At 38.1% G+C, this 15,089-nt stretch overlaps 1 protein-coding gene across 1 annotated transcript in view; it reads left to right on the top strand.

Moving 5' to 3' along the window:
- Nucleotides 1-15,089, top strand: part of Eip63E (cyclin dependent kinase Eip63E) — a gene marked incomplete at its 5' end in the record, with an annotated part of 709,236 nt that overhangs the window by 326,619 nt on the left and 367,528 nt on the right. The window lies entirely within an intron of this gene.

Here is a 15,089-nt window from a genome sequence, read left to right as displayed (position 1 = left end):
AAACTCTCAAGGTTATGTTGGGATGTTTCAGAGATTGTTATTGATTTTACCTGAATCTTGGGGTACTTCCGATATTGATTTTAATATTAAGAGAGTTTTAAGACCTGGGTTACAACAACAGCAAAGTGGAATTAGCACTGATTTTACAGTTTTGGGTAATGTTATGGATATTGAGGTGAAACTAGAGATTGGCATTGATTTTAAGGAATATTAAGGGCCAGGTTGAGTGCTTGGAGTAAGAAATGTGTGTCACCTTGATTTTACTGGAGCTATAGTTTATCAGCGTTGATTACAAAACTCCTAATCGAATGGTGTATTTTACGTTATGTTTTTGCTGCCACAGATGATCTGATTCAGGTCTGGGGAAAATTTCGAATTGTAGTGGTGATATAGCATTAATTAACCCTTGAACCACAACATATTTTTTTTTAGCTGAATGCAGTCGTGTAGAGATAACAAGAATGAAATAATGAAAACGTTGTCGGATTGAAGAGATTAAGTGATTTTTAAAGGTTAAGTTTGGACGTTTCGGATATTGATTTATATTTTCATGGAGTGTTTAAGGGCAGAAATGTGGTGTGGTCCAGTGTCACATGCACTCAGTGCCTGCATGCACTAAGTACTCTATGCACTGAAGTACCATATTCCTTTTTCCTCGTCATTGGGCATATAATCAGAAGTAGGTGATACTGTATGGTGGACAGAGGGACAGTTCTATAATTATATTCACACAAATTGTCTCTATCACAGAAAGTTGCCAATTTGTAGGATACGCCTAAATACAGTGGTGTGTTAGTTATATTACTTTGTGCATTAGGAGCTTTGTTCTTGCACCAACCGACCCTATACTCAAAGTGTTCTGTAGCATATCTCCATACTTAACTATAGGTGTGCATAAGGCACTTTGTGCGTGCACGAACTTGGTGCATGTGACATCGGGACTGGCGCTAATTTAAAGTCATTTTAAGGACTGGATTAAGTGACTGGAAATAGGTACGGGATTGGCAGTTAATTTCATATATATATATATATATATATATATATATATATATATATATATATATATATATATATATATATATATACAGTATACGTACGAGTAGTTGAATTTTGGATGACTCAAAGATTTTAAGGGAATTTTAAGAATTAGATTGGTTTCTTTAGAAGGTTTCCATTGGTTTTAAGGGAATCCTAAGGTGTAGGTTGGGTGTCTGGAGTAAGAGCCGTGATTGGCACTCAGAGATTTTATATAAATTTTCGTTGATTATCGATAATGTGATAAGAATTTTGAGGAAAGTATAAATAAACTTATAACAGAATAGAAGAAGGTTTAGGGTTAGGTCTGAGTGAAAACTAGAATCATGATGAATATTAAGGTTGTTTCTGGGGATTGATTAGGGTATTTTAGACAGTCATTGATTTTGAGGCAGTTAACCCAAAAGGACGTATTGGCTTAACGTATATCGTCCACACGTTTGTATTCATTCTGGGTGTGTTGAAGGAGTTAACGAAGCCTACTGTACTGTATACCTATCCCCTTCGGGTAAAAAAAAAAAAAAAAAAAAGGATCATCTGAATAAATCTTGTGGAGATAGCAGAGATGGACGAGATATCATCGTATTATAGGGATTAAGAGTGAGGTTAAGGTTAAGACGCACAAAATATAAGGCATGTTTAGCCCCTTCAGTATGATGACATCTTTTTGTACTATATTCTTACTCTCTGCGGACGATTATTATTCAGTTTGGGAGAGATTTCATCAAAGGAATTGGTTTGATACAGACTTCATTAATCTTCACTACCAGGTCACTTTCCTGTACTCATATAATTAACTCTTTGTTCCAAGAATAATATATAAAAACACGGCATCCGATCGAAGGTGTTAAGAGCTAGGATGGTGTAAAACTGGGATTGTCAGTGATTATGCAGTATTGGTTATAGTGATTTAGAGGTGCATGCAGTGGACTGTTACTGATTTTGGAGCAGTACTGGTTGATTGTTATAAATTTGAGGAAATGGTAATCCCTTCGATACGTTGACTACTTGTATGTAATATTCTTGCTGCTGTCAGAAGGTTTTAAACACCTTACAAGAAATTCATGAACCCTGGGGATCACATACACTCATACAGCATTATTAACCCCTTGGCGATGAGAGGCTGAGTGAAGGCATCTTATACTGTATTAGCAAAAATAACTACGAGAAGTGTCAGCGGAATGAAGGGGTCAAGGGCTGCATTTGGGAAAGGTCCGGAATCGCTTTTGGATTGAATCTGGAAGGTTATGATAATGAGGGTGTACGAAAGTGTTGTGGGTGGAAGGAGGAGAGGGTGACCAAGAACATGGGGAGGAATAGTGTAATGTGCCAGAATATCTGAGGGAGTGTGTTGTGCCCTGGAGAAAGAGATTGTTACTGAGTATGAACAGAAATGCCTGCAAGCACTTTTTGTCGGGGCCATCACCCACAGGACGCACTGACAGATCACACACACACACAGAGGGGAGTCAATTGAGGCAGACGTCCGACATCAGCGCTCCATACCGAACCAACACGGCCAGTGGCATTACCTAAATTACTATCTTTGTATGAGTCAAGCTCTGTACCAGGTTAGACTAAATGATTTTTCATTATTAAAAGGAAAAAAATAATAAGTTTAAACAAGACTTGTTCAAACAGAAAAGAGAACCAAGAGGAAAAAATGCGCTGAGTCAGCTGAGGTTTGTTTAGACTACAGCAACATGGGGAAAGTGTACATACTCTGTAAGTACATACTCTGTTCTTTTAGTATTGCAAAATGGATACATACTATAGTAAAGCAAATTTGGAAAGGAAAAGGGATAAAGGTAAAAAGCAAAATGATGATTTCTACCAAGAACTGGTTGAAGTGGAGACTCACAATAGACTGGTTGAACGTGTACACAAAATAGAAATGGCTTTCAAAAATGAAATTGATGAAATAAAGAAGCAGATGCACTTGCAAAAGGAAGAAATAGAAAAACTAGGAAGGGAGGTCAATAAGAAAGACACAACCATCAGTGGACTAACAGTGGAATTGAGTACACTTAGGAAGAAAATGAGTGAAATGGCAAGTACAGTAGTCAATCACGAGAGTGTTATGGAAGAGTTCAAAAATGACACAGAGACAATTAGGCAAGTAAGCAGTCTTATTGACCAGAGCAGTGATATTGAGGAGAAGATAACACAGGTGAATGAAGCTGTGCAGAGCTACAAAAATGATGTGGAAACCACGTATGCTGAAATGGTGAAAGTAAAGAAAGGCTTAGAAACAAGGGTGGAGGAAAAAAGCATTAAAAAGGAAGTGAAAAGAATACTCCAAAACAATCCAAAGTTAGTCAGAGATTCAGTATATATAAACAAATCTATAGTAATCACTGGTATAGAAGAGGAAGAAGTAAAAAACAAGATCACAAGAGACAAAAAGGAGATGGCAAATGTAATGAGCTTACTGAAAGAAGTATCAGAGGAAATCTGTAGTAAAGACATAGAGGAACACAAAAAGTTAGGGAAATACGAGAAAAGCAAGACAAGACCTCTAAAGGTGACTTTCCAGAGTGTAAACACTGTGGAAGAGATACTAAAAAATGCAAAGAATCTGATGGAAAAAGAGGAGTTCAAAAATGTATGGATAAAAAGATGCCTAACACAAGAGGAACTGGAATTACTGAAAGAGAAAAGGGAGGAAGCAAAAACAAAAAATGAGGGAAGCTCAGAAGAGGAGAAGAAGAAATTTTTTTTACAAAGTAATAGGATTGCAGGTACGAAAGTGGTACACAAACAGGATGGAATAAAAAGGAGGAAGGTAGTAGAACCATGTCATGACAAGTATATAAACAAGATGATAAAGTTGATGTACTCAGATGTGGATGGAATGGTATCTAAATTACTAGAGATGAATGATTATGTCAGAGAAAATCAACCACAAATAATATGCCTAACTGAAACAAAATTAACACCAAGGATATCCAGTGACATACTAAACTTAGAGGAATACAATATATGGAGAAGAGACAAATTTAAAAAAAGGAGGAGGAATTATAATATTAACTAAGAAAAATCTAAAAGTCAATGAAATAAAACTAGATATACCATCACAAGTAGAACTGATTGCAGTAGAAATCAACACATCTGAAGGTGAAGTAATTGTAGCCAATTTGTACATGCCACCCAGATCAAACACATGGGAAAGAGACGAATATGAGGACCTGGCAGAGAGTACAATTCAAAGTTTAAGATCATTACTACATAAAATGGAAGAGAAATCGGAAAGAGTTATACTAACTGGGGATTTCAACACAAATATAAATTGGAATACTCTAGATATAATTAGCCAAGAAAGCTGTTGGGACCAAAAGCTCCTGGATCTCGTGCAAGAGTTTTTCCTAACGCAACATGTGAGGGAAACCACCAGAAAAAGAGGACTTGATGTACCTTCAGTGCTAGATCTAATATTTACTAGGCAAGAAAATGATATTGACAGTTTAATATATCACCCTCCACTCGACAAAAACGATCATGCAGTACTAAATTATAACTTCAGGATAGCATATGACATAGTAAACAGCAATGACAGTTACAAAAAGAGCCTAACTATAAAAAGGGAAATTATCAAGACCTAAAGAAGTATTTCTTAGAAGTTGATTGGGAAAATGAGCTTAGAGGACAAGATTTAAATGCTGTATATAAAAAATTCTGTGAATTTTATGAAATAGGAGTCCAGAAGTACATCCCACAGCACAAAGAAGCAGATAAGAAAATACAGAAATGGTTCAATACAGAATGTAAAAAATCAAAAGAAAAAAGAGATTTGTTGTGGAATAGATACAGAAGACACAATAGTGAAAGGGCGTATAATAATTACAAACAGGCAAGAAACGATTATACAAGAATAAGGATGGAAGCCCAAAAACAGTTTGAGGAGGATATAATAAATAAAAGTAGTGATCAACCAAAGCTGTTTTACAGCTATATCAGAAGCAAAACCAAAGTAAAAGATATAATACAATCCATTACGGACGAGGGAATCACTTATACACAAGAGAAAGATATTTGTGAAGCACTAAATAAGAATTTCCAATAAGTTTTTACAGAAGAAAAAAATTTTGAGGGAGACTATGTGGAACATGCATGTCCACACATACTACCAGATATACAAATAGCAGAAAAAGTTGACCCTTGTGCGGTGTGGTGAGGTGAGGATCTGTCCGTTCTCCCCTTTGGGGCTAAGATGCAAATGAATGTGTTTGAATGGATGAGTAAATGGAGAGTGAGTCGTCCTGTCTCGGCTACCTCCCTTTCCTTGGGGGAAGCAGCCTAGGTATATAGATAGATAGATAGATAGAAAAAGTAATACAGGAGGAGTTAACTAGATTAGACAGAGGAAAAGCAAGTGGTCCTGATGAAATTTCATGTTGGGTATTACGAGAATGTGCAAAGGAGTTAAGTAAACCATTATTTTTAATTTTCAAGAAATCCTTGAGTCAAGGTAACCTACCTGATATTTGGAAAAAAGCAAATATTGTCCCCTTATTCAAGAAAGGAAATAGACAAAATCCACTCAACTACCGACCAGTATCACTGACCAGTGTTGTAAGCAAGGTATTAGAAAAGCTTATAAGAAAAGCTTGGGTAAATCATCTAGAAGAACACAGTATGATAACAGAAAGACAGTTTGGTTTCAGAAAAGGAAAATCATGTGTTACTAATCTGTTGAGCTACTATGACAGAGTAACAAACACAATACAGGAAAGGGAAGGATGGGTGGACAGTATCTATTTAGATTTCAAGAAAGCTTTTGACACAGTACCACACCAAAGACTTTTATGGAAACTGTACCATCAAGGAGGAATTCGAGGCAAACTGTTTTGTTGGATGCAAGACTTTCTCATAAAAAGAGAAATGAGAACAGTACTAAGAGGAAACTACTCATCATGGAAAGAAGTGACTAGTGGAGTACCACAGGGTTCAGTGCTGGCACCAATCATGTTTTTAGTGTATATAAATGATATAAACAGTAACACTGGAAATGAGAGCTATCTGAATATGTTTTGCAGATGATGCAAAAATTCAAAGGAGAATTACTAACACAGACTCTTGTAGGGAGCTACAAGAAGAATTAAATAAACTTCATGAATGGAGTAGTACATGGCAAATGGAATTCAGTGTGGACAAGTGTCATGTAATCAAGTTTGGTAAAAGTGGAAAAAGACCTGATTGGGATTATAAGTTAGGAAATAAAACCCTATACACATCAGAAAGAGAGAAAGACCTAGGTGTGATTATCAATAACAGACTATCTCCGGCTGACCACATCAGCGAGAAGGTACGGAACATGTATACACTGCTTGCAAATATGAGAATAGCATTCACATACATAAATGAAGACATGCTAAGAAGGATAATAACATCATTCATTAGACCAACCCTGGAATATGCATCAGTAGTCTGGATTCCTCATCTCAAAAAGGACATAGACAAGATTGAAAAAGTTCAAAGGGCCGCTACAAGATGGATACCAAGCTTAAGGGACCTAAGCTATGAAGAAAGACTAAATAAACTGAATCTACCAACACTACAGGAGAGAAGGAAAAGAGGTGACATGATAATGCTATATATGTGCATATCAGGGAAGGAGAAAATAGACATAAATGATTACTTAACATATGGAGAAGCATCAGCAAGAGGACACTGCAAAAAACTGCATAAGAAGAGAGGTGATAAAGACGTAAGGAAATTCAGTTTCCCAAACAGAGCAATTGATCAATGGAATGCACTGCCGAATGAAATAGTGTGTGCCAAAACAATTCACAAATTTAAGGATATGTACGATAAATATGGTCTAAGACACGGGACAGTACGAGCTTGACTCATTCCTGTAAAGATACAATTAGGTAAGAATTAGGTAAGAACACACACACACACACACACACACACACACACACACACACACACACACACACACACACACACACACACACACACACACACACACAGATAGATAGATAGATATAGAAATAGATAGATAGATCACAGGAAACATATCACCTCCAGTAGCAATTATAAAAATACTTTGCAAATGAAGATGCAGAAAACTGGAGAAATACCTGTTATAAAAGTTTTAATAAGTAAAGATCTTATTGGTTACTTACTTTTTGATGACTCTCTTCATTTGGTAATTACCTGTTAAATATAATACCAATTTTATACACGTGTTTCCTTTTATGTATGTATGTTATTAGCTCTCACGTAGAACACTTTAATTTGAATATATGTTTGTACTAGCCTGTATTTCTCACCACAAGAGAACTATTTTCATATTTAATTGGACTATCTATCTATCTATCTGTCTCTGTCTGTCTGTCTATCTATTTATCTTACTATGTGTGTGTGTGTGTGTGTGGAGAGAGAGAGAGAGAGAGAGAGAATTTTAGGATATCTTAAGGGCTCGTTTTCTTAATCCTAAGGGCTAGGATAGGTGATTTTAGAGACTAGGGTTTTGATGCTAAGGGTTAGATGTTAGATAATGTTAAGGGCTGGGTTTTAGGTAATGTTGAGGGCTAAATTTTAGGTAATGTTGAGGGCTAAGTTTTGGTGATGTTTAAAGCTAAGTTTTAGGTGATGTTGAGGGCTAAGTTTTAGGAGATGATGGGGGCTAAGTTTTAGGTGATGTTGGGGGCTAAGTTTTAGGTGATGGTGGGGGCTAAGTTTTAGGCGATGCTGAAGGCTAGCAGATGGACCTAAATGAATCCGTAAGTGTTTTGATGTATATAGTGTTTATGGATGGACTGTCTCTAAGGAAGAAGTTGTGGGTAAAGGAGCCCGAATGTGTTGTTATTTGTGAGGTTTAAGTGGACTGATGTTTATTCCATCCTTTTAACGATTTAAGTGATTGATGGGGTTCAGTGTTGGAGGATGAAGGACTGGTTGAGTAATTGTGGGATGTAAATGACTGGCAGGTTCATTGCAGAGGCTTAAGTGTTTGGCGGGATATGTAGGATTCAGTGCTTCGGATATATAGGATTCAGTGCCTCAGTTCATGGGAATGATGGCTTCAGTGTAGGGATATAAGAGATGAATACGATCAGTTTTCATGTACTTCGGGGTTTCTGTCATTCACTTTAGGGATATAAAGGATTGATGAGCTAAGTTTAAGAGATCTTAGAGATTAACGGTTCAGTTTAAAGATGTAAAGAATTGATGGCTGTATTGAAATGAAAGTACTGGTGAATTCATTATAGGAACGTAAAGTATTGCCGAGTTCACTTAAGGGATTTCTTGCGTTGGTGTGTTCATTTTATTGATTCATTTAAAGGAGCTAGTGGATTGATGAAGTACGGTAGTTTGCGTATTTAAAGAAATGACTGTACCTGGTATTATGTAAAGAAATGATTTGTTCGTTTGAGCAATTAACTTCATATTTGGATTGATTAGTTTAATTTAGCGACAGTGGTTTATTTTCTGTTTTGACTTATTCTGGAGTCTGATTGGGTAGTTTTAGGTGTGGTTTATTTTCGTGTTTGACTCGTTGTAGGGGTACAGAGGCTGATGGGTTCATTTGTGGGACTGTCCGATTGAAATTACGGACCGACTTTCATTGTAGGGAGTTCCTGGTTCGGTACATGATGGAACGATTCATTTTGGGGACAAACTGGTTGTTTTAAGAATTCACTGGTTATTTTTAGGGACTGGCTCATTTTAGACACGTATATTTTATCACCTGGACCAAATTAGGAAGTTACTGATCCAGTTGGTGCTGGAGGGGAACCTGTCCGTCGTGGCATTGTGTACCCTAGACGAGGAGGAACACCTGCGACTTCAGGTCTGTGAGTCAGACCTCCCCAGGCAATCCTGCGTCCTGCAAGGGCGCCGTCTCCTGAGGGCAGCAGCTCGCTACGCCATTTATTACACAAAGGGAAAAGGCCCTTCCCAGTCATTTCCCTCCTCCTCATACTTGACGTATGTGCCGAAACATGGCACATTTACCCAGTTTCCTTCTTACACATAACAAACGCTAAACGAACACATGGATCTGTTCAGTTCGGTTCTCGCAGAAAATGGATCAACACCTCGTGTACTACGGTGTACTTCCAAATACCAGACAGCACCACAGCACATAGGTACGTGACAGGAGCAACACTTCCACAAACACTCCTTCTGTGATACCAAACACAGTTGCCGCTTCCCCCCAACGACCCCCACCTCACACAACCACTGCCACCACAACCCAGTTCCTGTGTACAGACACTACATCCACAACACAGACCGAAACAAGCTGTGCACCACATCGAACACACAGCATAAACATACTACGACGCAGTGTCAACGGCCTCCGATCCAAAGCACAGCAAATTTAATCCTTTATTCGCAAATACAACATACACGTTGCACATCTATAGTAAACGAAGCCCACACGCGCACAGAAGACGCCACACATCAGACACTATACACACATCCCCACAGTCAGAACAAATGGACATGAAGGAGGTCTCATTACTAACGTTCACAAAGACATCCTCATCAAGGACACAACACAGACTACACAATCACTTTTCCTGATTGACACCACATTAGAATTACAGTCAGTCAATGTTAAGTCTGGTCACATGCAAGAAATCAACATTTTCAACATGTACATTCCCCACCAGAACATCAGCACTACTCATATACACATTGTAGCATTCCCAACATGTAGAAACCTGGAACAATCATCGCTGTACATGAACCAAGCAAAGATCCAACACACCCTTGTTTGATAGACTCATAACACCACCCAGCACGCCATCCAAGATAACCGAATGTTTAATTCTTAACAACGTCACACCTCATGTCCCCCTTGCGCTCTCACAACACGGTTTTAGAGCACAATACTCCACAAACCTTAGTAATCAACCTCGCACAGTATGCATCTGACGGCATCAACTCTACACAACCCGCACAATGTACACCTTTTTAAATAATAGACATTGTTAAAGCCTTGCCATCCCCCGACGCAATCTTACATCAAAATCAACAACGCAGACATGGACAACAACGACAAACACTGGCCTGCCAACTGGTTACCTGGTAGACAGGCCTATATTACACTCCAAGGCAAGTCATCACGAACACTGAACTTTCATAATGGAGTTCCACAAGGCTTCTGTCTTTCACGTACACTCTTCAGCCTACTTGTATACACACATGACATTATCACACTACAGCCACCCACAAACATTGCCTCACATGCAGATGACCTTACCATAACAACCTCACAGTACATGACAGACACAGCCTGTACAGTGTAGCAAGATTACCTCAACACTCGTCAGGCGTGGGTCGAGGACTGCAGGCTGATTGTTGCTCCACCCAAATCCACCACCACACTCATCACCAGCAGCAAACATAATCACAGGTACTCCCCTAACATCACAATTAACAATATACCTTTGTTACACACACACACACACACACACACACACACACCACTAAGATCCGTGGAGTGACATATGACACTGGATTCACCTTCAAAGATCGCATACAAGACATCGAGAGGCAGTGCACCCCATACTCAGTGCTGTCTGGGAATTGCAGGAACAGACCTTGGGCAGCAAAAAAGAAAAAAAAAGCACTCTGCCTGACCTACAAACAGTATATTAGATCAGTGATGCCCTATGTCTTCCAGTCATTGGCACCAATGCTAACACACACCGCGTTACAGACCATACAGAACAGCACCCTACACATCACCATTGGCTGCACCAAACCACCTCCACAGCTCGCTCACACTTTAAAGCTAAAGTCCTCTTCGTTAGAGATTATATATATATATGGAGAGACACACAGTCGTATGCGGCAGCCTGCGCCAGCACACAACACAACTAAGCACATCAAGCAGTTACCACACAGACATTACTAGACTCATTTAACAACATCCCACCTCCAGACACTCCTACACTAGCATTGAAGAAACATACTTTCTTCATGCTCAGGGCAATACAGCCCTTCGATCAGGACACTATAATGCAAGTCCCCCTTCCCAACATTCATCCATTAGAGATATCCCTAAATATAGAGTTTATGGAGCACACCTACCAAGACCTGGATCATGACATCACCTGTCCCTCCTTAGTTTCCAGCTTAGGTTCGGTCTGGGTGGAATCACAGATGACACGCTCGCTTGTAGAATAAACCCGCACGACATAACATGTAGTGGAGCGCTGCACTGTACATGTTACACTAAGATGCAGACAAAACACCAGTGTTGTGAGCAACTTGTATGACGACCCCATAGGGGTAGTAGCATACCTACTATATCAATGAATTTGCTCCGCCAGGCACGCTGGAGCTAAGCAACTACAACAGCACCAACAGATCCATAGTGGGAAGTGACTGGTTCGATTTAGGAAACATTGCAGGTTAACACTAGGGACTTATTGGTCCATTTTAGGAAGTAACCGGATCATTTTCGGGATTGCTAGGGTCAGTGTATGAATTATCAGGTTCATTTTGGAAATTATACCGATTAATTTTAGGAATTATGTGGTAATATCAGGGACTGAATTGTTCAATAAAGGGGTGACTTGGGTTTAGAGAGTGACAGATTTATTTTGGGGAGCGAATAATTAATTCAAGTGACTCATTACATATAGGAAGTGTTAAGTAATGTTTAGGGGACAACTGATTCATTTTAGAGAGTAATTAATTTGTTTTATCGACTGACTACTCCATATTAGGGAATGACTAGTTTAAATGATCTGATTAGTTCATTTTACGGAGTGACTAATTTTAAGATGTAAGTAATTATTTTAGCAAATGACTAGTTGATTTCAAGGTGTGACTTTGATTTTAGGTTGTGACTAGTTAACTTCAAGGAGAGAGGAGTTGATTTTAAGAAATTCTCGTTTATTTTAAGTGGTGACTAGTTAATTCTATAAACTGACTCGTTAATTTTAAAGAGTGTATAGTTATTTTAAGGAATGACAATAATTTTCTAGAACGACCACTTATTTTTAGGGAATAATCTCTTAATTTTAAGGAGTGACAAGTAAATTTTAGGGAATAACATGTAAATTTTAAGGAATGGTTTATTTTAGGGAATGACAGGTATATTTATAGAAGTATCTACTGTATTTTAGGGTATGAACTGTCAGGGATCAGTCCTGTCCAGATCGAATGTAGGTAAGGGGTGATATTTAAGGCTGTGTTGGTCAGTTTAGGGTTCCGGGTAAGTGTGGGCAAATGCTGGTGCTGTATAATGTTTGGTATGCAATTTTAGGTAGTTAGGTTCGTGGTGAGAAATGTGTTTATTTTTTATTATCGGTATAAGGTTTTCAATTTTATTAGTTGTCATTTACATTTTAACACCTTTATCTCGAGACCGCTTCTAAAAACAAAATAAACTGTTTAAGATATCAATAATATAATACAGCAGACTACAGAAATAGTGGAAGTTATTGATTAACATCGTTTGTAACTTTTCATTGTTTCACTGGGAGAAAACCCCCACAGAAAACAGTATTTTACAGGTATATATATATATATATATATATATATATATATATATATATATATATATATATATATATATATATATATATATAAAATGTACGGGGATAGAAAGAACAAAATAAAGAACGTCATGGTACTGCAGAACGGTAAGGTTTATTCTTTACTTGCGTAGATAGGTCGCCCGAAGCTAAGATCAGGTGGAAGGAACAAAATATTATAAATTAACATTTCATCGTAATGAAGAGGAGAGTGACTTTGACCATTTGCTTGTGGGAAGATTTTTTTTTTTTCCTTCCTTTCCAGTTGACCGCATCCAGTCTGTGGTTAGCGATGTCGTTTATTGTGTGTACAATACAGCTTGGGATGGTAATGATGATGATGATGATGACCAGAGAACTGAACCCCCAAACTTTTAAACATCGTTGGTTTTACAGGTTTCATTTGCTTATTATTATTATTATTTTTTTTAGGTAGACTGCTTATTTGTTATTAGTTTGCACACCAGACTTTGGAGAGCTACAGTATTTCCTTCATTTCTTTCTTCTAAACACTTTTTCAGCTTGGCGACATTCCTATCTTTCTTCATCAGATCTCTTCCAACTTGGCAGAGTTATTCCTTTGGCAAACAGTCTTAGACACCTTTTCCATTTTTTAATGTAAGCATTGTGAAGGCATTTTTGGTGCCAAGAGTCAGATCGTATAAACACAGGTGTATGTTTAATTATTATGACAGTTTGCACGGAAGCATGTGAGTCTGCTGTAACAGTGTGGAGAACATCTTTCATTCTTTCTGAATGTTGTCAGTCTTGCTTATATGTGGAATGCTGGAAGAATAATAGGGTAGCAGAAAGTGAATAAAGTTTACGAAGAATGAGGAGAGGAAGGCTGAGAACGAGTTGGAGTGATAAAAGTGGAGGAGAGCATGAGGGAAGGCTTAGAATAGGAAGGCAGATTGGGGGATGGAAGAAAGAGACGGAGAACAGGAGGGGAGGCAGCTTGAAGTGGTTGGAGGAGTGATATTTAGCTGTTGAAGTGAACCCTGCCAAGCATATTTTTGAGTGGGATCTTGGATGAACTCTGGGATTAGGCGCGAGCCGATAAACTGAGTGAGAGTTCTGCTTTAGTGGGCCGGCCGCTGATTGGCGCACGGGCCACCAATCACAGCTCTCCATTACCAGGATCACCCACGCGTCAGCCAGTAGGATTTAGTTGACGTTCTCTCTAGGGACGAATCTAATGCGGTATTATATAGAGAGAGAGAGAGTGTGTGTGTGTGTGTGTGTGTGTGTGTGTGTGTGTGTGTTAAACTTAAAATCTTAACAGCGTTTGGGATAAATAGGGAGCATTTTATAAACAGACATCCTGTTTTATCGTACAGTTAGAAGACGATGTAGACCAGTAGCTTAATGGTCTCTCTCTCTCTCTCTCTCTCTCTCTCTCTCTCTCTCTCTCTCTCTCTCTCTCTCTCTCTCTCTCTCTCTCTCTCTCTCTCTCTCTCTCTCTCTCTCTCTCTCAGGGCGGAACCAGGTGTAAGATAAGTGTTAAGGTGTTCTAATCCCCTGGTGCTTCATTAGTATAACTTTGAGTGTTTGTTGATATTTGTGCACGTATTTAGAAGTGCTGTTTAAGTAAATATTGATTTAACTCTTTGAGACCAAGAACGTACTTTTTATATTATTCTTGCCCTTTTTACGGTTATGTTCATGGCAGGCAGGACTCTTCTAACTGGAAAGCTTAGCTGTTGCTCTAAGTACGTCTGTCCATGTCAGAGTTTAATACTGTACACACCTAATTATGGAATCAGTTCGTCGTGTGATAACTTCAAACAACGGAAAACACATCCTTGAGCTCAAATGGTTAAGTAGGAAGATAGGTTTATAAGTAAGGATTGATGATTACTTTAAAATGATTAAGTGTATACGGGAATAACCATCTTGCTGTTAGCCTTTACGTAGTAATAGTGCTGTTCAGTGCACTTAAGTCTTACGGTGTATCTAGAAATGAATCTAAAATGCTTAGATGGTAATGTTAAGTGTTAAATGTATAGTGGAAGGAAATCGACGTTATGCAAGACTACTGTGTACTGCAGTGTGTAGCAGCTTAAATCCTAAGTGTAAGTTGAGATGGGTGTAGTTTCATTACATACATGTTGAATTAAAGTATCGTATAAATATCATTTGAAGTCTGTGTTACCTCTGTTGTGTATGTAGAGATAAAACCATATGTATTAAAAGTACTGTTGTTTGTAGTAAGTACTGTACTTGAATTAAGTGTCTAGAGAAGTTACTGCTGTGGTATGTTAGTGTAGTTACTGATAGAAGCATAACTAATGATAAACATTATATATAAGTGATATTAGTGACATTAGTGTACCAACATTTGCCTTGTTAATAGAAACGTCGTGTCTTCAGTCCAGTGGCAACTTTTTTTTTCTTTATTTTTTCTATCACGATTGTATACAACTTATTAAAAAAAAAAAAAAAAAAAAAAACTGTCCTAAGGCCATACTTAATACTTCAAGAGGCCCCTACTGAACTGAGTAAAATCATGTTAAAACAGAGTAGAATACAAGACGCCACAGAACT

This window comes from Coenobita brevimanus, chromosome 23, assembly GCF_032717465.1.
Source record: "Coenobita brevimanus isolate Jiangsu-jjx chromosome 23, ASM3271746v2, whole genome shotgun sequence".
Taxonomy (NCBI): Eukaryota; Metazoa; Arthropoda; class Malacostraca; order Decapoda; family Coenobitidae; genus Coenobita; species Coenobita brevimanus.
This window is presented reverse-complemented; position numbering and strand designations above follow the sequence as displayed.